The sequence below is a fragment of the Desmodus rotundus genome, chromosome X (genome assembly GCF_022682495.2).
Source record: "Desmodus rotundus isolate HL8 chromosome X, HLdesRot8A.1, whole genome shotgun sequence".
Lineage (NCBI taxonomy): Eukaryota > Metazoa > Chordata > Mammalia > Chiroptera > Phyllostomidae > Desmodus > Desmodus rotundus.
In genome coordinates, this window is record NC_071400.1 from 97,594,506 (window position 1) to 97,618,250 (window position 23,745).

The 23,745-nt window shown below is 40.6% G+C and overlaps 1 protein-coding gene across 4 annotated transcripts in view; it reads left to right on the top strand.

The window, feature by feature from the left end:
• Window positions 1-23,745, top strand: part of MID1 (midline 1) — a 352,217-nt gene that overhangs the window by 214,227 nt on the left and 114,245 nt on the right. The gene's annotated exons all lie outside the window — the stretch shown is intronic.

A 23,745-nucleotide genomic window follows, 5' to 3' on the forward strand; every position in this document is an offset into this window, starting at 1 on the left:
CTTTCCTTAAAGCAGTCCCGTTAGCATCTCTTGCAGAGCTGGTTTGGTGGAGCTGTATTCTTTTAGACTTCTTTTGTCTGGGAAGCTCTTTATTTGGTCTTCTATCTTGATTGAGAGCCTTGCTGGGTAAAGTAGTCTTGGTTGGAGGCCTCTGGTTCTCATTACTTGGAATATTTTTTGCCATTCTCTTCTGGCTTGGAGCGTTTCCATTGAGAAGTCATTTGCTAACCTTATTGGGGCTCCCTTGTATGTTACTTCCTTTTTCTCCCTTGCTGCCTTTAAGATCCTCTCTTTGTCTTGGAAATTTGCCATTTTAATTATGATGTGTCTTGCAGTGGGTCTCTTTGGGTTCCTCTTGTTTGGGACTCTCTGTGATTCCTGGATTTGGGTGACTTTTTCTCTCCTCAGATTAGGGAAATTTTCCATCATTACTTTTTCAAACAGGTTTTCTATCCCCTGCTCTTCTTCTTCTCCTTCTGGTATTCCTATTATACGGATGTTGTTACGTTTCATGTTGTCCTGCATTTCCCTTATTGCCTCTTCATTCTTTCTGAGCCTCTTTTCCTTTTCTTGTTCCTTCTGGGTGTTTTTTTCTACTTTATCCTCCAGCTCGCTGATCCGATCCTCTGCTTCATCAAGTCTGCTTTTAATTCCTTCTACTGTGTTCTTCAATTCAGAAATTGTATTCTTCATTTCCTCTTGGCTCTTGTTGATATTTTCTATTTCCTTTTTCATGTTGATATAGTTTGCAGTGAGTTCATTGTAGTTTCCTTGTAGTTTCTGGTAGTTCTCTTTGAGCTCAGAGAGCTCAGTGAGCTTCCTGATGACCATTGCTTTGAACTCAGTATCTGATAGTTGACTTGCCTCTTTTTCGGTTAGTATTCTTTCTGAGACTTCCTCCTTTCCTTTCATTTGGGAGTTGTTTCTTTGTCTTCCCATTGTTTGTGAGGCTCTTCTTGTTGGCCTCTGCTTCTTAAATTGCTTTGTTCTGAATCCCTGGGTTTATGATATGAACTTTTATGGTAGAATGCCAATGGGATTCGGTGGTGCTGTCTCCTTACTCTCCTGTGCTCACTGGTCTTGAGCTGACGTTTATGTGTTTAACACGGTCTAACTCTAGTCTTTTCAGCACTCCAGGTTTTGTTGTCGCACCTGTGGGAAAAATAGAAAGGGGGGGAGAAAGAAAAGGAAAAAACAAACAAACAAACGAAAAAAACCAAAGATGGGAAGGAGGGAAATAGGAAATAGGAAAGGAGGAAAGGGAGGAAGGAGGGAAGAAGGATTAAAGAAAGATCGGAGGCAAGATAAGAAGGAATTTTAACAAAAATTAAAACATAGAAATAGATAAAAGAAGGGAGGAAGAAGACATAAAAATGGTAAAGGATGGGAGGAAGAAGGAATGAAAGAAAAAAAAGAGAGAGAGAGGAAGAAGGAGTTCAGGGGGAAAGGAAAAGGGAAAAAAAAAAAAAAAAAAAAAAAATCTTCTGTTGGCTTTAAACCGTTCAGGTTATTTCTGCTGTTGTCCTGTCTGTGCAACGGGAGGCGGTGGTTGGAAGGATTGGTTTCACTTTTCTTCCTTCCTGGGTCACACTCTTCACTGTTTTGTAGGTGTGGTCCCTGGCAGGCAATCAGGCCGTTGATCAGCCAATCCAGCAGCTTTGTTCTTGGGACTCTCGAGTGGCCGCTCCAGCCGCTTTGGCTCCGGACGCGTGCGCGCGCAGCAGGGGAATCCAGCCGCTTCGGGTTTGTGACGTTATTTGGGCTCTGAGCGCGCAGCCGGCCGACCGATCGAGCCGCCCAGGCTAGGGAGGCTGGCGCGCCGCAAACTGCTGGTTCAGCCGCCTTGGTGTTACGACTCTCGCCAGCCCCTTTGTGCTTGGGAAGTGCGCATCCAGCCGGCCCTACGCTTGGTGAGCGCGCAGCCCGCCGCCGAGCCAGAGGCTCTACGCTTGGGGGCCCGATCCAGCTGTCCGGGGCTTGAGACTCTCGGGTGGGCGGGGCCGCCCTGGGACCGAATCACGCGGTCCTCGGTTCCGAGGTTTTGGGTCTGTGGGTGGAGCAGCTAGTCTCTGCTCCAAAAGATCTCGGAGGTTTCAGGTGTGGGCGCCCCTCCGGGGTTTCAGTACGGGCCCCGTTCGCTAATCTGCGCGCGCGCTACCGCGCGCAACCGGACCTCAGGTGAGCGCCGGTGCTGCTTACCCCGCGTTCCCCGTTCGCAGTCCAGGGGCGGAGGGGGGAGGGGCGCCAGGGGCCTCGGCCACCACCGAGAGTTCTCTAACTAGCCCCTGAGTGTCTCTATTTTCTTTTTCTTTTTGAGAAATTCCTCCTTTTCAAGCCCCCCTGGTCCAATCAAGCACCTGGCTGCTCACAGCGCAGCCTGGCCCTCTCTCAGGACTCCTGCAGCAGCCCCTGCGCCAGGGCTGGCGCCTCTGCAGCCCTTGTACCGCGCGGTCCCGGGTCCCGGGGACCTTATTGTCCTTGAGCACTCTTCTTACCGTCAGATCTTTCAGTGTCCTCTATCTTTGGTCTCTAATCTTCGTATATGCTGGAGTACTGTTGGCTGTTCGCTCTGCTCCTCAGATCAGCTAGGTATTTCCCTGGCACTGAGGGGAAGTGAATTCTGCTCCCACCTATGTTGCCGCCATCTTCCAATCGCTCCGATTTTATGTAGATTTTATTGCAGGTTAATATACTCCTGTTCCATCTCGAAAGGGAGCAAGCACAATTGTCCTGCAGCCATAGAGAATGGAGATAGGCTCTGCTATTGGTGGCTTCCCTCCTTCCTCATCCCCAGCAATTAGGAAAAAGTATGGAGCTGAAAGTGTAACAAGCACAGTGCTGAGAGCTAGGTTGTCAGACTTCCAGGATCTATGGACAACTTCATGCTAGCAGGGGGCAAAGTTGCAAGCTGTTTGCACCATTCTCGTACCATGTAAATCTAGGCAAGGGGTCAGAAAACTTCCATAAAGGGTCAGATAGTAAATGTTTTGGGCTTTGTGGGCTATCCAGTCTCTGTCGAAACTGCTCAACTTAGCCATAAACTATAGGTAAACAATTGGAGGTTACTCCAAAAAAATGCCCTGTGTATAGACACTGAGATTTGAATTTCATATAATTTTCATGTTGCAAAATATTACTGATTTGACTTTTTTCAACCCTTAAAAATATAAAAACCATTTATAGCTCTCAGACCACACAAAACAGGAAGAGGGCCTCAGTTTGCAGACCCCAGGTCTAGGCTAATGGCTTAGAAAGGTATTCAACTCATCAGCAGGTTGTTGTGAAGCATGTCACATTCCTTAAACCAGTGTACAATGTAAAGCAATAAATAATGCTAAGTTATGTTTAAAGGCCGAGCTGTTGAGACACTTAGATAGCAACAGTCAACTTTTTAGCAAATTATGGAAAATCAGCTAATAAGATATTTTCTAAAGAGTATTGAGGGTATAATAATGTTACCTTGTGCAGTTTTGAGATTTTTCTTTTCTTTTCTTACTTAATTTAATTTTCCTCTTTGTATTTTTTCCATTGCCTAGAGATTTTTATTTTCAAGTCAGGAAAGCTATGGTTATCTTGTACCCAGGCCATTAAGAAGTCTGCCAAGGCTGTTCATTTAAAGCCCTGGGAATTTTTCATTGTCCCTGGCTGCTGAATTTTAACAGCAAAGTTATTAAGTTCACATATTTTTAAACTACTAACAATGCTTCTTTATACTTTATCTGTACTTGATGCACTTCCAGAAAGATGACCTTTAATTTGACTAATCAGTGTATTCATTGTCGTTTTGATGACAAGTAATTTACGGAGAGAAAACTCTTCAGCAAGTTTGTCTCATAAATCTGGAAGTAAAGGTCCCCAATGTTCCTATCCATGAAGGAGCAGTGGGTGTTAGGGGGCTCCTACAGGATGCAGCCCCAAAGACTCTGGCAATACCTTCTGGGTAATGAGCTGGAAATGCAAAAGAAAGAAAACAGTTTGAAATATGTCGGCCATTTTATATTATACTTTCTGGGCTTATATTCCAATGTGAGCACCAGTCAGAAGTTGAGGGACATGGGTGTGGTCTACTCCCTGTAACTTCCATATATCCCCCTTGGTTCTATCATAGAAATATTTAGCTCTATTAATTTGAAGGAAAGCAAAACTTATATTCACTAGGATCATAAGAAAATTCAGGAGGAAAAAATCAAATGTTGAAGTCAACAATGTTCAGCATAAACGTCATTCTTTAACTGATTTTTTTTGGTGCATAAGTAAGTCAAGGGCCCACTGGGGCCGCAGTTCTCAGACCATGTAGATATCCAAGGTGAATTAAACATGGGCTCCGTCCTCAGGGGTCTCATGGTTTACTCAACTTTATAGAAAACCCAACAGATACACCCAAACAAATATGGCAAGTGTAGAACTTTCTTCCTAATCCTAAAACTTTTTCCTTATGTTTGTATGTATACATACATAATGTATGTATAAAGTATGTTAAGTATATACATAATGTATATAATGTATATAAAATATAAAGTGTACACATAATGCATGTATAAAGTTATAAATACAGCATCCTAATGTCAAGTGATTATTTCTACATTATACAATACTCTAATTGTCATGTTAAAGTCTGTCTTAAAGAAGGTTAACTGTGGCTTTCTTCTTGTGATCATGGAAGAGATAGAGAGATGGAAAGCATTTTATACAAACTCTGACCCAAATTCTTCTCACAGTGATATTTGAGTGTTTAAATATTTCAGTTTCTGTTATCTGGGCCTTTCCCTTCTTGCAACTCTATGAGTTAAATATTACTATTACTCTTTTACAAATGAGAAAAATGAGGCCTAGAAAGATTTCAACTGGGTAGCAGGTATAAGATGTGATAAAATACTGGGAAAACTTCAACTCAGCCACATGATACCTAATCCTCTTCCTTCTCTTTGCATCTTTACATATATCTTTAATGATTCTCTGCTTCTATTAATCAGTTAATCACTGCTTCTATTTTCCCTACAGAAACCTTAGGAAAATTAAGGCATAGAAGAGTATTCACACTTCCACCTACCTTCTAACATAATCCTTTGAGCAGCTCACTATGGGAAAATGAAGGCATGGGGACTTAGAGAGGCAGATGAAATGTTCTAGATGTGGACAGGAAAGTTGTAAGCAGGTAAAGGGCAATTTGAGTGAACTATATCAGATGGATGCATGAGCTGGAGAAGATGGTAAGCAATAAGGAAACCAGGTGGTGGAGGGCTGGAAGACAGAAAGCACCAAGAACTTGATTATTAAGGGAAGGCAATGAAAATCCCCCTAAGGGACAGTTGATCGGAGCAGGGGTCAAGATCTATGACTTGAGTGGCAGGACTGATTACAAGTTCTCAAAGGATTGAGAAGGTCAGTGAGAGGCCCAAGACTGGAAACTTTATTTGAAGTGTCACTGATCAGGGTCTGTGCTCGGAGACAGACTTTGCCAGGATGCCACTCATTGGTACAATTGGTATGATTGTGGAATAGAGAAAGGAAAGTGTATTAGTTTACTACTGCTGTGTAACAAATTACTACAAACACTTATAGGTTAAAAAATACCCATTTACTAGCTCATGGCTCTCTAGGTCACAAGTCTGGGTAGGGCCCACTGTGTTCTCTGCTCTGAGTCTTACGAAGCTGAATCAAAGTGTTGGCCGGGCTAGTCTCTGATCTGGAATCCTTGGGAAATCCTTGGGAATCTGCTACCAATCTGACTCTGGTTGTTGGCAGCATTCATTTTCTTGTGGTTTTAGGACTGAAGTCCCCATTTCTTTGATAGCCAGAGTCCACTCTTTCTTCCTAGGGGCCACCTGCATTCCCTCTCACGTGACCATCTTCATCTTCAAAGCAGCAACAGCACATTGAGCACACATCAGCTCTAGAAAAACCTCTCAGCTTTTAAAGGTCCATGTGGTCAGGTCAGGTCCATCTGGATCATCTTTCTCCCCTACTGTCAACTGTACTGTAGAACACAATACATCACGGCAGTGATAGCTCACATTCATACCATCTGGGGGTTAAGGCAGTCATCTTTGGGCTACTACTTTACAAATTCTGCCTACTACAGAAGGTGATGAAGGCTCTCAGCTGCTGCTTTGCTTCTTTGTGAGCTGTGTTTCGTATGATAGCAATAGCTCTGTGGGCAGTTGGTCCACTCTCTCCCAGGGCTAAAGAGCAGATGAGAAACTCTACAGCTTTTCCTTCCTCCTGATATTTGCTTCTTCCTTCAAGGACATCTGTATCTTTGGGTATTCTTTTCTGTCTGTGTTCACCTCATGGTGCCAAGAAACACTGGAGGGCAGATGATCCATCAAATTAGGGCAACTTAAAGTTGTTGGGAAGAGGCATGCTAGAGGCCGAGATAGCACAAGAGGGCAGCACAGAGCAAGAGCTGGTAAATGTTGAAATGCAGATTCACCCGTCCTAGGCCTTTTCGGAGATGATCTGTTCATTTCTCTTAAAAGCATCTTCTCACCCACATACGCATCCTAACCCAGGCCCCACTGAGTCTTCAGTAAGAACATGGCAGAAATAAGGTATGTTGACCATGGGCACATCGCAGAAAAATCACTTTGCTAAAGATCAGCTTCATGGAATCCCAGTTTCTCCAACTCACAAATACGCTGGAATTCATTCAAAGATGAGACATTTAGCCCTGGCTGGTGTGGTTCAGTGGATTGAGTGTCAGCCTGTGAACCAAAGGGTTGCTGATTTGAATTCCAGTCAGGGCACATGCCTGGGTTGTGGGCCAGGTCCCCAATGGGGGGCATGTCAGAGACAACCACACATGGATGTTTCTCTCCCTCTCTTTCTCTCTCCCTTCCCCTTTCTAAAAATAAATAAATACTTTTTTAAAGACAAAAACAAAGATGAGATATTTAAAATGGAAAAATTCATCTTTTCAATTCCAGAATGTAAAGACTACTATTTACAAGTCTGATGCTGTAGCACAGTATTTCACAATCTTTCCAACATTCTTTCCTAATCATTCCCTTCTATGGAATTTTAATACTACAAATATATTGTATATATATTTATATATACCTGTGCTTCACACATAAAAAGAAGAAGATTTTTTGCCACCAAGAACTAATTTTCTCCCCAATGGGAGCAATATCGCCTGCATTGACAATACACGTTGTAATAAGAAAAAAGAAATTGCCCATATTTTAATATTTATTAAATCTCCAGCTTACATGACTGTTTGATTTGGCAAGTGGCAGTAATACTTCAGTTGTATTAAAAGGTACTTAAGATTAATCCTGAGAAGTCAGAAGAGGCTTTGAGCATGAAAAATCACCCAATATATTATTATAACATAAAACAAAAACTCGCAAAACAAAACATAAAGTATGGTCTCATTTTTGTGGATAAGATGTACAGAAAAGGTACTACTAGAAAACTTACTACTGGAAAGATCAATCTACCGAATGTGGTTTCTTAGTGGTTAGATCCTTCTCTAGGCCTTTTGCTTTGGGGAAGGGTTACAAATGAATTCATATTATAATTGTGTCAAGAAAAATACTATTAGAAAAGTTAACCCTGCTCGTTGTTGCCTTCAACATTTAGGATTAATGGGAAGTGTAAACTCAATCATTCACATGTAGCAAAAGGAGAAATATTTTGCATGGCCTATTCATGACTCCTGTAGATCTCTAGAGGGCTTCCTGCCTCAAAGTTTATTGTTGCATTCTTCTTAATTCTGGCTGAGTGCATGTACATTATTTTATGCAAAGAAATACCACCTACTAAAGAGTATTTCTTCTCTTCTAGTAAGGGTTTGATATCCCCAGAGCCCCTTTAGTCCTGTTTACTTTGGATATTTCAGGAGTTACTGGAGGATTTAACTGTGGTGAGTCTTTAAGCCCTCTTTTTAAACTCACAAACTGCCTCTAATCTTAGAAAAATGTCAGGTTACACTTTTGAGACACTCAGGGAACTTGACATTTTGTAGCCCAGTTGGGGTATAGGCTGCTTCCATTCTGAGCACCTTGTTCCAATTTACGTCAGAAGGAATTATATACAGGTCAGGGCTGAGAGCAGGTTATAATTAATGGGGTGGACAAGTGGATTTTTAGTGTTTCATAAAATAAAATGGAAATCACATGTGCTTGGAACTGTTGTGTGTTTTAAAATATTTACATTTATTCAGGTAAACATTAATTATAACTGATATATTTCTTCAGTGAACTTGCTAACTGGGAGGTCACAAGCCATTGTTCACTGAGTAGAAAGGTTGGATGACAAGCTATGTATATGTATATGTATATGTATATGTATATGTATATGTATATGTATATACACAGAAAACTTAGGGGAGATATTGGTGAGTGAACTGGTGGAAGCAATCCAGTCTTAGATTTTCCTCCTAATTTTCTCTCACATTTAAAGCACCCACTTGCCAATATGATCCAGATGTCAGTTCTTCTAAGGGAGATTGGGGAGTGCTTAGCTTGTGAAATTCCTGAATGGATCCTGTTGAACATGCATGACCAATGCTTAACTATTAGTCTATTTTTTATTAAACTTTAGAAGTAATTGAAGCACAACCAGAATCTACAGCGTCCAAATTTTCTTTACATTCATACATCAGAAATTTCCAATTCCTTGCAGATGGAGCAGCAACATGTTGCTGAGCAAAGAGCTCTTTAGGAATCAGAAAAACCCAGATTCTAAACTAGACTCCATCATGTGCTAGCTTCATGGCCCTGGGCAAGATGCCTTAACTCTGAGCCTTGGTTTTTTCATCTGCAGAATGTGGAAAATGAGACCTCCTTTTTAGGGTTTGGGTGGGAATTAGAGACAATGTATATAAAGTGCCTGAGAAACTGTAGGTACTAAAAAACTGTCAGCCATTGGTATATGAAGGAATGGTAAAGAAAAGGGATACATTCGAAGGAAGCTTTATATAAATTGTATTACACGTCATTCATTGGTGTTAGGTATAGTAATTCATTCTGTTTTTGTCCAGAAGTGTTCAATTCCCCCAAATAAATATTATTTCTATTAAGTTAATAATTTTTACAGACATTCTTTGTTTTATGCATTGAAGACTCAACATAAGCACACTGTGTATCAGGGCATAATAGTTAACTAAGTAATGCATCATGACACCTTTTTGCCCTTTTTTAAGAAAGCTATTTAAGCATTTAGTGGAAGGGCAACTTCACATGGAGTTAGGAGGTAACAATCTACACTACTTCCTGATTCTGCTCCTACAGATGAGCCAGAAGTGTGTCTGGTGGTTCTAAATGGGATGGGGCCAGTTGTACAGACCCTTGACCAAGGAAGTCATATCTGGACTTCCAGCCAAGATGAAGACATAGGTAGACACACTGTGTCTCCTTGCACAACCAAAACAAGGACAACAGATTTTTAAACAAAAAACAACCAGAACTGACAGTAAATGAAACTGTATGGAAGTCCAACAACGAAGGAGTTAAAGAAGAAACATTCATCCAGACTGGTAGGAGGGGTGGAGTTGGGCAGTCAGGCGGAGAGGACTCGAAGCAAGGCGGCGGCTGGCGGACCAGGCAAGGTGGTAGCTTGCAGACTGGGCAGTCCCACATTTGCGTGCAAATAAACCAGGAGGAACAACTAGGGACTGAGACAGGCCGCACAACCCAGGGTTCCACTACTGGGAAATAAAGCCTCAAAGCCTCTGACTGAAAACACCTATGGGGGTGGAGGCAGCAGCAGGAGAAACTCCCAGCCTCACAGGAGAGTTGGCTGGAGGGACCCACAGGGTCCTAGAACGTACACAAAACCCACCCACCTGGGAATCAGCACCAGAAGGGCCCAATTTGATTGTGGGTAGCAGGGGAAATGACTGAAAACCAGCAGAGAGCAGAGCGAGCGGCACTGTTCCCTCTCAGACCCCTCCCCCACATACAGCGTCACAACACAGCCACATGGGTTGCCCCATCCTGGTGAACACCTAAGGCTCCACCCCTTACTACATAACAGGCATGCTGAGACAAAAAAAAAAAAAAAATGACCCAAATGAAAGAAAAAATGACCCAAATGAAAGAACAGTTCAAAGCTCCAGAAGAAATACAACTAAGCAATGAAGAGATAGCCAACCTACCAGATGCACAGTTCAAAACACTGGTTATCAGAGTATTCCAGGGACTCACTGGGTACTTCAACAGCATAAAAAAGACCCAGGGAGCAATGAAGGTCGCATTATGTGAAATAAAGAAAAATCTACAAGGAACCAACAGTGTCGGAAAAGAAACCAGGACTCAAATCAAGGGTTTGGAGCATAAGGAAGAAAGAAACATTCAACCAGAACAGAATGAAGAAACAAGAATTCAAAAAAATGACGACAGGCTTAGGAACCTCCAGGACACCTTTAAACGTTTCAACACCTGAATCATAGGGTGCCAGAAGGAGAACAGGAAGATTAAGAAATTGAAAACTTATTTGAACAAATAATGAAGGAGGACTTCCCCAATCTGGCAAAGAAAATAGATTTTCAGGGAGTCCAGGAAGCTCAGAGAGTCCCAAAGAAGTTGGACCCAAGAACAAGCACACCAAGGCACATCATCATTACATTACCCAAGATTACACAGAAGGAGAGAATCTTAGAAGCAGCGAGAGAAAAGGACACAGTTGCCTACAAAGGAGTTCCCATAAGACTGTCAGCTGATTTCTCCAAAGAGACCTTACAGGCAAGAAGGGGCTGGCAAGAAGTATTCCAAGTCATGAAAGGCAAGGACCTACATCCAAGATTACTGTATCCAGCAAACCTATCATTTAGAATGGAAGGGCTGATAAAGTGCTTCCCAGATAAAGTCCAGTTAAAGGAGTTCATCATCACCAAGCCCTTATTACATGAAATGTTAAAGGGATTTGAAGATAAAAAATATGAACACTAAAATGACAACAAACTCATAGCTATTAACAACAGAACCTAAAAAAAAAAAAAAAAAAAAAAAAGCAAACTAAGCAAACAACTAGAACAGGAACCGAACCACAGAAATGGAGATCACATGGAGTGTTATCAGTGGGGGAGTGGGAGGGGGAGAGAAGGGGGGAAAGGTGCAGGGAATAAGTAGCATAAATGGTAGGTAGGAAATAGGGGGAGGTTCAGAATAGTGTAGGAAATATAGAAGCCAAAGAACTTACATGTGAGAGAACCAAGATGGCGGCATAGGTAGACACACTGCGCCTCCTCGCACAACCAGAACTGACAGAAAATCGAACGGCAAGGAAGTCCGACACCAAGTAGATAAAAAATAAACATTCATCCCAGACCGGTAGGGGGGGCGGAGACGGGCACCAGGGCGGAGAGGACTCGCGTGGCTGTGGCGGGACCCAGACTGGCAGAGTGTGGGACTAACGGAGCAGGCAGTCTGACTACTAGCAGACTCCGCGGCCCCACGTTCGCGCACAGATAAACCGGACAAACCTAGGGGAGCAAGGCAGACAGCGCACCCCAGGGCTCCAGCTCGGGGAAATAAAGCCTCAAACCTCTGATTGAAAACGCCCGTGGGGGTTGGGGCGGCGGCAGGAGAGACTCCCAGCCTCACAGGAGAGGTCGTTGGAGAGACCCACAGGGGCCTAGAGTGTGCACAAGCCCACCCACTCGGGAACCAGCACCAGAGGGACCCAGTTTGATTGTGGGTAGCGGAGTGAAGATTGAAATCCAGAGGAGAGTGAAGTGGGCGCCATTGCTCCCTCTCGGCCCCTCCCCCACGTACAGCGTCACAGCGCAGAGACCAGCGTTACCCCACCCCGGTGAACACCTAAGGCTCCGCCCCTTAAAGTAACAGATACACCAAGACAAAAAAAAAAAAAAAATGGCCCAAATGACAGAACACTTCAAAGCTCCAGAAAAAATACAACTAAGCGAGGAAGAGATAGCCAACCTGTCAGATGCACAGTTCAAAACACTGGTTATTAAGACGCTCACAGAATTGGTTGAATTTGTTCGAAAACTAGATGAAAAAATGAAGGCTATGCTAAGAGAAACAAAGGAAAATGTACAGGGAACCAATAGTGATACGAAGGAAACTGGGACTCAAATCAACGGTGTGGACCAGAAGGAAGAAAGAAACATCCAACCAGAAAAGAATGAAGAAACAAGAATTCGGACAAATGAGGAGAGGCTTAGGAACCTCCAGGACATCTTGAAACGTTCCAACATCCGAATTATAGGGGTCCCAGAAGGAGAAGAGGAAGAACAAAAGATTGAAAATTTATTTGAACAAATAATGAAGGAGAACTTCCCTAATGTGGCAAAGGAAATAGACTTCCAGGAAGTCCAGGAAGCTCAGAGAGTCCCAAAGAAGCTGGACCCAAGGAGGAACACACCAAGGCACATCATCATTACATTACCCAAGATTACACAGAATGAGAGAATCTTAGAAGCAGCGAGAGAAAAGGATACAGTTACCTACAAAGGAGTTCCCATAAGACTGTCAGCTGATTTCTCCAAAGAGACCTTACAGTCAAGAAGGGGCTGACAAGAAGTATTCCAAGTCATGAAAGGCAAGGACCTACATCCAAGATGACTTTATCCAGCAAAGCTATCATTTAGAATGGAAGGGCAGATAAAGTGCTTCTCAGATAAGGTCATGTTAAAGATGTTCATCATCACCAAGCCCTTGTTATATGAATTGTTAAAGGGACTTATCGAAGAAAAAGAAGATCAAAAAAAGGAACAGTAAAAATGACAGCAAACTCACAGTTATTAACGACCACACCTAAAACAAAAACAAGAGCAAACTAGGCAAACAACTAGAACAGGAACAGAACCATAGAGATGGAGATCACATGGAGGGTTGTCAATAGGGGAGTGGGAGGGGGAGGGGGGGGAAGGTACATAGAATAAGTAGCATAGATGATAGGTGGAAAATAGACAGGGGGAGGGTAAGATAGTGTAGGAAATGTAGAATCCAAAAAACTTATAAGTATGACCCATGGACATGAACTATAGGGGGGGAATGTGGGAGGGAGGGGATGGGCAGGATGGAGTGGAGTGAGGGGGGGAAATGGGACAACTGTAATAGCATAATCAATAAATATATTTTTATAAAAGAAAAAAAAAGAACTTACATGTATGACCCATGGACATGAACGAAAGGGGGGGAATGCGACTGGCTGAGGGTGTGCAGGTCGGAGGGGAATAAAAGGGGAGAAATGGGACAACTGTAATATTAGCATAATCAATATATATATTTTTTTAAAAAGGAAGTCATATCCATTCAACCTGGAAATCACTGTGGTGACAGATGTTGGAGCCTAATCACCTTTCTGTCCCTAACACCACTTTTGAGTATCCTAGCTAATAAAGTCTTTGCAAAATTCTGCAAGGTTTTAGACTACTATTCCCTGAGGGGTCTTTTAAAAGAAGCCTGCATTTCGGTTACTACCCTTCTTCCGCGCAAGACTTGGTGAAAAGATACTGAAAGAAGATAGTACAAATAAAAAGGCAAAATAAATAAGAATAAACATATAATTGATTATGGACAAGGTCTACACTGAGTTATAGATTGAAATAAAAAATATCTACTTAATACATATATTCTTAATACACTTGTGCCCAAGAATAATAGTTTAAAATTAATATATAAATGGGTGTGTTTATGCCTTACAGTAAAGTCCTGTTTTTACAACTGTAAAACAGGTGTAACAACTGTACATTTTCAAAATGGTCATTGTTCAGAAACACCAACACTGCTGCTAAATTTGGCATCATTGATCTAGAAGGAAGTCTTTTGTAGGTCCATAAGTGAAATATGGCTTGTCCCATCAGCTTCTTTCAGTCCTTTGTGGAAATTTTAATGAAAATCCTACTATGTGCTTAGCAGCTAACAGCTCCTGGCAAATAACATGATCTCAATATACATTAGATTTTGCCCAGGGCTACTTTGTGGATGAGTTCATGGTAACATGCCTCACCACCCCCTACCAAAAGGTATATGTATGTGTGAGAGAGAAAGACAGAGAGAGAGAGAGAGAGAGAGAGAGAGAGAGAGACTAGGTGCCCCAGGCTTATTGTTCTACCTACAGTGCAAGGCGTTTGGAATTGGAAATCATCTTAGCTGACATTTTTTTCAATCTTTCATCTAATGAAGGAATTCTTTCTACAGTAACCTTCACCAAAGGAATGGAAGCGTGAGGTCTCTTTCTGTTAGGCAGTTATTTGACTCAATACAGTGTTATTATTTGGTAGCTCAAGGTGGCACTGTATAAAGTTCTATGGGAAATTGGAACCTGGAGCCCAAGTGAGGGCTGGCTCCTTGTGACCACATTGTGGAAGGGAGGACTTTTGGGGACCAGTTTGGAATCACTATTATGTTCTACCATGAAACCTAAATCCTAGTACTTTCTCAGTGAACTTAAATATATACATCAAAGGAATTTATAAAGTCTTTAATTTGTGTTAATAAAATTGATTGGAAGTACTATGTTAAAATTACTTATTTTTACACTTATTGAACATCAAGTAGGGAAAATGGAACTTTTGTCAGTTTCCTTTAGCATGCAAACATAACAAAAACCTCAGTTTATCTAAATTTTGCCAAAAGAGCCAAACCTCTCTATTAACCACAGTTCCTCTGTTATACTTTCCCAAGAGACTTCTGAGGTACAAGGAAGAAGGTGAGATTAAGGATTAATATAAACATTCATGGTGGTGGATACAACTATACATTCAACTCAGTCTCTTAAATCTCCTCTATTTATGATTAAAAGAAGAAAGATCTTTATAATGAAGATCCCGAGGAGCAATAAAATTTGGAGTGACCTAAGAGCCTTTTAATTGGACCCAATATGTGGTTTGAAGTTATGCAAGTAAAGTGGACTCAAGTGTTTTAGGAATGTTTCAACAAAGATTTTTTTAAAGGTTTTTTATTTGGGGTTCAGTTAACCAGAAAATTAAATTAACCAGAACTCTTCCATTTCCAGAGAATTTCAATTAATTGAAATTTGACTCTACTTTTAGTGTAATCTTAGTTCCCATGCAGAAATAAATTTCATCTTCTGACTTATTTCTTGGAAAGTGCCTAACACAATGAACACCTGGAATGAACAGGGCAGTGTGGCTTTTTGTGTTTAGAGTTTAAATATTCCTATATTATCTATGTCTGTACATTTCTGTATGCCTATACACTTGATAGAGACAGAGAGAGCTTGCTGCCAGAGGTGTTAATGCTTAAAGAAATGTGAGTAGTTAATGCTCTCACCATGATTTCTCTTCTATCTTCCTCTTTCAAGTACATTTTGCCCCCTTTGAAACCTGCCATTTAGAATTGGGAAGTACTTTTTTTTTTTTAGAAATACAACAATGCTTTCTACTCTGTTTCTTAAAGTAGTGCACAGAAGGAAATGCATCATGGTAAAATAATTTATAAGTGAAATTATAATGTTTTGCTAAAGATTACGGGGAAATGAGGAACAAAGCCCCTCAAGTAGCAGAGAGGCCAGATGGTTGGTCTGTTTTTTTTTTTTTTAATGTGGTCATTAAGCGGGAAATTTTGCTTGATTAAGTAGACACTGGTCATGATTTTCATACAGGAGTTTTGAGGGCCTTTTTTATGGATATATATACGCACACACAACACACAGTTTTCGTCCAGCCAATTGATCATTTGTGCTATTGTAAGCAAGATTGTGCTGTTGAGAATGTGAAGTCTTAATGACAAAGAAGTAAATGGGTTCCCAAGTCTGAGCTCTGAAAGAACTGGGAATCTGCACAGTACCCTACAAACCCTCAGTCATTACCATCTCCAGCATATTGTTGTAGGGTCTAGTGTTTTGTTTTGTTTTCTTTTGATAACCCAGACTGGAAGAAAGGCTGTGTACCACAGTGGCTAACTAGGGTTTTGTGAAATACAGGGTAGACTCAGGGGGAAAAAAGAGGTTTTGGAGTTCAACACTCCAGGGGGCTAATGTGCATAAAGGACCTGAGTTTAATCCTTGGAGCTGCCAGTCAAGATCATGATGAAGAGGCATCCATGCAAAGAATTGCCTCTGGATGCTGGTGGGTGGGGGCGGGAAGGGGATCAGAGCACCCCTGTTTGGACTGTAATGTTTTGGCAGTTGATGTTCCGATGTTCCGGGGAGGTTGCCTGGTAGTGGCACAACAAAGCCCCCTTCTGGGAAGTCACCCTGCCATCGTCTGGCACCCTTTGCCCAGCGCCCCAGGGGAGAGAGATTTCCCAACCTGAGTTCTAAGGAAGAAAATGAATAGAGTTGTGAAACGGAATATTTGCATCCATTTACAAGACAGAGTCAGTTGGAGGAATTTGTAATGGAAAGAATAGATTCAGACAACTGGCAGAAATGTTTGGAAGCCTGCCCTGAATCAAGTGTCTGCTGGTTCAGCTGAAGAAGCTACATAACAAGGGATAACCCATCGATCTTTACCATGAAGATGATAAATCAGAAAAACGTTTTTTAATGCAATGCTTTCTCATATAATTGTGATTCTTTCTCCAATTAACATTCATACTCATTGTAAAAATAAATATATCTCTACGTTAATAAGATAGCTTAGCCACCTTGAAATCTCACTGTTCTTAAAGCCTAGGTATCTTTTCACAAGTGAATTTTTAAACCGTAGATTGCACCTCAAGTACTAAGTCTTTTCATTTTCATCTTTACTTACATTCAAAAAGCCAGCTTATATAATTTCATTCATTGAAAGGATAACATGTACAAGATGAAGTTCATAGTTTCGCTTAAAGTGAAACTTTTTTTAAGGTTCAAATACTCTTAAACAACAAACAAATAAAAACACAAACCAAAATCCCAAATAACAACAAAAATGCTTAGAGTCAAGTCCCTAACATCATAGCTTTTAATATTAATTTCAAGGCAATGTCTTGATTTCCTGTTTTATAAATTACATGTATAATTTCTCCCAAGCAAATATATTTGGATAATGCAAGAAAAATCTCTCAGAGTTTACCCTGCCCTGAGAGTATTTTTGAAAAGACATTAGAATCTTCATGGAATTTATGGGATTTATCATCCTGTAGATTATATATATATAACATATTTTTGCAGAATATCAAGCCTCCAAAGAAACATTTTAAATTTTAGTTTTCAGGCCCCAAAGTCTTTCAGTTGGGGATAACTCATTCTCCAAGAATTCCTTGCTTTATAACCGCCTCTGTGCCTGCCACTCCATCCTGTCCTGAGCTTTATTTGTTTCAGTAAATAAACAAATAAAGGGAGAGTTGGGGAGTAGCGGGAACCCACCACCCAGACTTCCCAAGCTCTTTCCTGGGCCCCTGGTGCAGCTACAACAGCAATTCTTTATTCTTCCATAACAATTCTCTTTGTGACCATCTTCTAGCTCCTTTAAGAAATGGGTTCTAAAAATCATGATTTGGTTGCTACTGCAATTTCACCAAGCCAGTGAATTTATTTTGAACTACTTTTGTTATTATTATTATCATGAAGACAACAATAGCTCTCTCAGGCAATGGGATCCTCTAGATTTTGTTCATCTTTGATCTTCCAGGCATGGAGCCCTGGCTGTACCTGTTCATTTCCCTCCCACACTATTAACCCACTTCTTTCCTTTTCCTTCCTGAAATTTCTTCTCCTAGAAAGGCAAGAGCAAAACCAATGACTCTTGAAATGTCTCTGCTAATTTCCTTCACACCCTCCCCTGTACCGGTAACTGCATGTCCATGGTTACTTTCAACTTTAGGTTAACATCCTGCCATCAAACACTTAGACATTCAGGGAATTCTAAGTACCACAGTTCCTGTGTGTGTGTGTGTGTGTGTGTGTGTGTGTGTGTGGTGGATTTTTTTCCACTGTGTGATCGTGACTTTTCGCTTTCAAATTTCATTGCTAAAATAAAGTGGTTGCTGCTTTCCAATAATTAATCACTTTGTCTTCTCATGTAAGAAACAGTAAAAGTTGGATTTTAATGTCCTTAAAAAGAAATCGTTACTTAAGTAAATTTGAAACTAAGCATTTAACAACTTGAAAATTTAATTACAGCTCTTTGCCCAAATGCTGGAAAGTTTTATCCTGAAATCAGCATGTTCTTTGCTCGATTACTGGCACAGGGTTGGGGGGAGGGGGAGGGCCAAAATATCAAGAAAGCTTGCAGAGACGTATGACTAGAAATATCTTCTTAGCTAAAGTAGACCTGTACCCACCCCTCTACTTTCTATCATGTCATCTTTTTTATTTATTTTATTTCGTGTATGGTTCTTTGAAATTATCATGTGTTGTCACCCGTTTCCTGGTTTATTTTATGTTTCCCTCATTAAAACATAAGCTCTCCCGGGGCAGGCCTTTGTTCCTGTATTCATCAGTGCACTCCTAGTGCCTAGAGCGTGCCTGGCACGCAGCAAGACCTCCAGAGTACCTGCTACATGAAAGGATAATCAGAGAAATGACCTTCTCTGTGGTTTTACTCCAAAAGCAGTTCTAAAATAAAAATAATGCTTAGTTAAAGAAAGCCAAATTAACATATATATAGGATTTCTAATGTCATAAAAGTAACAAAACTAGCTTACTCTTCCAAACTCTTAAAATGAGTTTAGGTTAAGAGTGAAGAGTTGAAATTACTGACCAAGCACAAGCTGACTTGGGATTCATAAGAAAGTTATTTAAGGGCCCTTTCTCTTAAAAATCTATGCACAGGGCCTACCTGCTCTCTGCCAGGTTTCCTGGTTCACCAGCTGATGTTACAGGATGGTGGGGATGAGGAGCATAGAGCATTTTCTTGGGGCTCCTTTTACCTTTGGTCTACCATGGCTCAAGGGTAATTTAATGTCAGTTAACTGCTGTGGCCAATCTCCAGGAGGAGACGGGAGCTGTGTCTTTGGGAAATAATTCCCCATGGATCTCTCAAGTTTCTGTACCTTACAAGTTTCTTGTAAGCTGAGCTGCTGGGGGCCCCTGTTCCAGACTACCTTTTCAAGGATGTTTGTATAGCGAACAGCCTTGGAAGATGGAGATAGTGTTTCCACATGGGTAGAAGGCAGGTTTGTTTGTTTGTTGTCCATTATAATAAACATAGTGTCTCTCCCCAGGGCAAGTGTCAGGCAGGTTTACTTGCAGTCGGTCCATAATGAAAGAGTTGGGTGTCCTAAGATTGGGTTGCTCAGCTCTGGTACAACCCCCCTGCATATGGAGCATGCACCCAGATGCTCTGTGAGACCTGATGGGACAAGGGAACTCATGTGAACATGAAACACATGCTTGCTGTGCCCCAACTAAAAGTGTCCTTTGTCTCTGATTCAGGGAACTCATGTCTTCTGCCAGCATCCGTGAAACTGGTAGTCTCACTGAATAGTTTGCAAGTAGGAAAAATCTGAAACCCTTCACTGTTTTTGATGGCCTCACTTGCCCCACTCCTGCTAGGGTCCCTTATTTCCTGCAAAGTAAAAAATTCTGGTAAAGAATTCATATGGGGCAAGGAGCAGGGAATTGAAACTTCAAGATCATGGTGGGATCCAATGGTAATGAATAAAGCTATGTTAAACTCTAGGAAATACATGAGATTGCCTATGGGAAGATATTTAAGAGTAATTAATGTTAGTAATAGGAACACTAATTTATTAATCATATACTGTTCCTTCACATAAGATGCTCTATGAATATTATTGACTAAATAAATAGATTTATGTCCTTCCTGTTTCCAAAAGTGGTTTGAAGAGGTTTCCAATAATGTATTCAAAGAAGGGTGGGAAGAGGTGGTTCAGGACTAGAGGGGAAGAAGGATGTGAGAACTACACGTTTGCCAAGCACTTTTCAAACTTTGCCTCACTTAAATCTCAAAGAACCCTTTGAGATTGCTCTCATTGTCACATTTTACAGACACGGAAACTGTATAAGATATGCAGAGAATCTGTGAGTATAAGATACGTTGAGTAGCTGGCTCCTATCTGCCTTTGCTAGGAAGTGGCAGAGTCAGGATTTGAACTCAGGTTTATCTGGTTTCAAGGCATACTTTTGTTTGCATGACACCACACTGATGGTCTCACCACAAAACTAGACCAAGGACAATTGGGCCTAAGTCACAAGTTTTCTGATGGCACATCAAAGAGAAAGCTGGATTAAATGCATTATCTAAAAAAAAGAAAGCCTATCAGTTCATCTCTCATCACAATAGAAGGAAAGGATGGAAAAGAGAAAAAAGAATAGTAGCAGAACACGGAGAAGAGGAAAAACCCTGCAATTTTAGATGCAATACAAGACAATAGTATTTACTTTTTTGAACCCCATTAGCTTAGAGACTGCAATAATAATAATAATAATAATAATAATAATAATAACTCTTATGTGATAAGTCAAATGAACTATAGGAATTCTGGCGATCTTATTAAATATATTGTCATACTAACAGCTTTAGCAGAATTTGCATCAGAAGAAAAGTAGATGATACAAGCGTGATTTGACAAAACCAGTCTGTTATATATAACTTAGTTGTGATTATTTCTCAACACAGAACCCATTGCGTAGCTTCTCTGGGAGTTCTTGAAAGCTCTATTTAAAGTATAAGAGTATGCTCTGAATTAAGGTTTTTTTCTTTCTGTAAAAAATTCAATACCCTTAGTAATATATACTAAGTTAGCTCAGTTATTTGATTTTTTTTTAAAACAGTATCCTATTTTACATGGGACAAAATATAAATCTGGAAATTTCAAGCAGTGGATCATGCATTGAAAAGTGAGTGATTTAATGTGATTTGAAGGCAGTTTTAATTTTGTGATACTTTAAATTGTGTGTGTGTTTTAATGATAACCTAATTTTACTGCCTCAGGCTTAAAGATCTCTTGCTGCCTGGAAAACTGCTTCATCCATCAGTGTTTAAATCTGTTCAAAGTATTTTTGCTCAAATTTCTTTCACGAAGCTCCCACCTTTGTTCTGTAGGGACGCATAGTTCTGACTCTGTTCTTAATATCCTGTTTTCGTTCGTCAGTGCGGTTGTCCTTTTCATTGCCGTGTTCCCATCGTTCCTCTTCTCTCATGTGGTGCTTTACAATAACAATTCGGAACAAAAGAGTCACTCCTCTTTCTGTTGCCTTAAAAAAAAAAAAAAAGGCTTGATCCCCTGACTGTAGGGCTTCAGTGATCACAGGAAATGTTTAAAGCATGTTCTTCATAATAGTTAACCAGGAGTTGTGAATAAAGGTTACTTTTCTTTACTTTTCAAGATCGCAAAGTAGCTTCAGGGTATTGTGAGTATGAGGTTTTTGTGTGTGGCTCACTTTGAAGTTGAGAGAAAAAGTGATTTCCTTTGAGAAAAGGAGCTATCATATTTGAGAGAATTTCCCAATCTGTTCATACAATAGGAATTAGTTACTATGTAACCTTTTCATTACCTCAGTGAGTCACGGGACCGGATTGGCTGTTCCTGTCATTGAACTTAAGCTTTCCAGTGTTCAGACAATTGTGAAATGCCACGTTGGCTATTATCATCAATTGTTTATTGATGTATTTTTCTCCTGGTGGATAATAAGTGGGAAGGGAAGAGTGCACTTTCTCTGCCTTCTAGAGGAGACTTTTATAAAAGAAGTAAGAAAAAGTTTCCCCAAGCGGCAAGTGTTTTTCCAGGTGGAATCTACTTGCCGCAAATATGTAGCTTAACTGTTCTGTCCGTCAGAGACTAGACCTCATATCATTTTGCTCATATCCAGGTAAACCTTTTCAGATATGAGTGGGGGGTTGTTTTTTAATAACAAATTATTTACAGGTTTCTGGTTTTGCACAGAGGAAGGAAAGTTTCTCTAATGCAGGAGTTCTATGAAGAGTGAATTCTATCAAATCCCAAGTAATTTTGCAGAGGTGCTTTTGTATACATGCCGGGGGGCGGGGGGGGATAGATATATACACGTACATAGTTATATATGGCTACAAAAACTAATTCCATTGCAGACAGATGTAGGATTTTATATAGACATAGAAATAGTTCTGAGTGTATATCAAAATGCCTGTCGAACTTTAAATGCACTTGGAAAAGCATTCCAGCAGCAGTGTTGAAGCACTTTTCATCTGTGGCTGATATCACAGGAGTCAATGGCTTCCATTTCTGCCACCGTGCTGTGGGTCTGCTCTCCAGGAGGGTCAACTTAGATTTCTATCAGGAGATTAGGTGTGACAAGTTCCTACTCTCTTCTCTCTCCTTCAAATCTGCTATCACTGCCTTCAGAACCAAGTGCTTGCCTGACACCCAGTCCAGCATAGACCTGGAAAACACCAGCCATTTTCAGTGTAATATAAAATAGGTTCCATTTGCCTTTAAAACTGGATGCTTTATTTCCAAATGTAAACTGTAAAAGATATGAGATGTCCAAGACCCTCTTGACAGTGGAAAATTTTCTGTAAAGGTTGGCAGATTATGCTCTTTAGAAGATTATGAAATTTGTTGTTATTCATCATTTTCTTTTGTTTTTGAGGGGTGGAGTAAATGTTTGTTTCCTGATGTTTTAACTTGAGATGTCCAGGCTAATTTTCCATTACATTGCCAAAATGTCTGAGAAAGTTTGACAACTTCAATATTGTTTTAACAAAAGCAATGCTTTTAAGTCTGTTGATTAAAAGTTCTTTCAAATTCTATATGATGATGTAAGTGTATATCTCTCCTGTGCACAGTAAGGACTTCTTAGGGAAGTCATCTGTATGTGAAATTGAGTAATCCTTTTGTTTAGTGTTAAAAGATAAATGAAATTATCATCTGTATAGGCAAAAGCCAAGAAAATCTGTGTTTGCTTTTTGATGTATAAACATGTGAAGCATGTTTTGTTTTACCATGAGGTGTTGCAATGGCATGAAAAGTAGGCGTTACGATTTGCAAACTGCAACACGAGGAAGCAGCTCTTCTCGCCTTCCGCCTGCCCTTCATTAAGACTGTTCTTTAAACACCTTTGGTGGAGTCCAGATGTCTGGTGTATAAACGGACACATGCAGGTTTTCAGTCAGCATGTTTGTTGGGTTTAGTTGGGCTTTTTACACTTTCCTGAGGTGATTTCTTGTCTTGCGTAGTGATAAGCAACATCCTTGAAAGAGCTGCAGCTCCGAACCCTTTTTTTTCTTTTCTTTTCTTTTTTTTTGGGGGGGGGGGGCATTTGGGAAGACTCCTTCTCCTTCTTCCTTTAGACAACCAATTTTTACAAGATTACTTTCCACTCTTAATTCACTCCTTCTTTGCCATTCTGGAGACCGAAATTTAGGGCACCCATCACAGATTTGCTGTGTGTATGTGTTTACGTATGTATCATATGCATATATATGCACACAATGTGTATGTATGGTATGCTATGTGTGCATAATATATACATATATGTATGCAGGTGTAAAACTGGTGTGTATGCATATGTACATATTTCATCCACACATATTTTCAGTTGTTTATCAGGATGGGAGATTGCAGTTATTTTTGGAAGAATAAATGACTCTGCTTTATCATGTCTGTGCAAGAGATCATCCTTCTTGATGGAACATTTAGAAAAAGTTCTTCCAGATACTGTATTTTAACTCACAAGATAGACACAAAATAGTAAGTATATTATCAACAAAAACAAACCAACATCCACAGCATAATGCGATCACGCGCCCATTAGGACACTGAAAGGACCAAATTGCAAGGAAGGTGAGCGCCCATTACTGACCCCAGGAGCTGGGCGGGATGGCCCCTGTTGGCAGCATGAAAAACTGGCACCCAGTGCTCAGCTGTAGGACACTGACCCACTGCTGGTCCCTGTGAGCAGTGAGGGTGGACAGATCCCTGTGCCAAGTTGTCATTT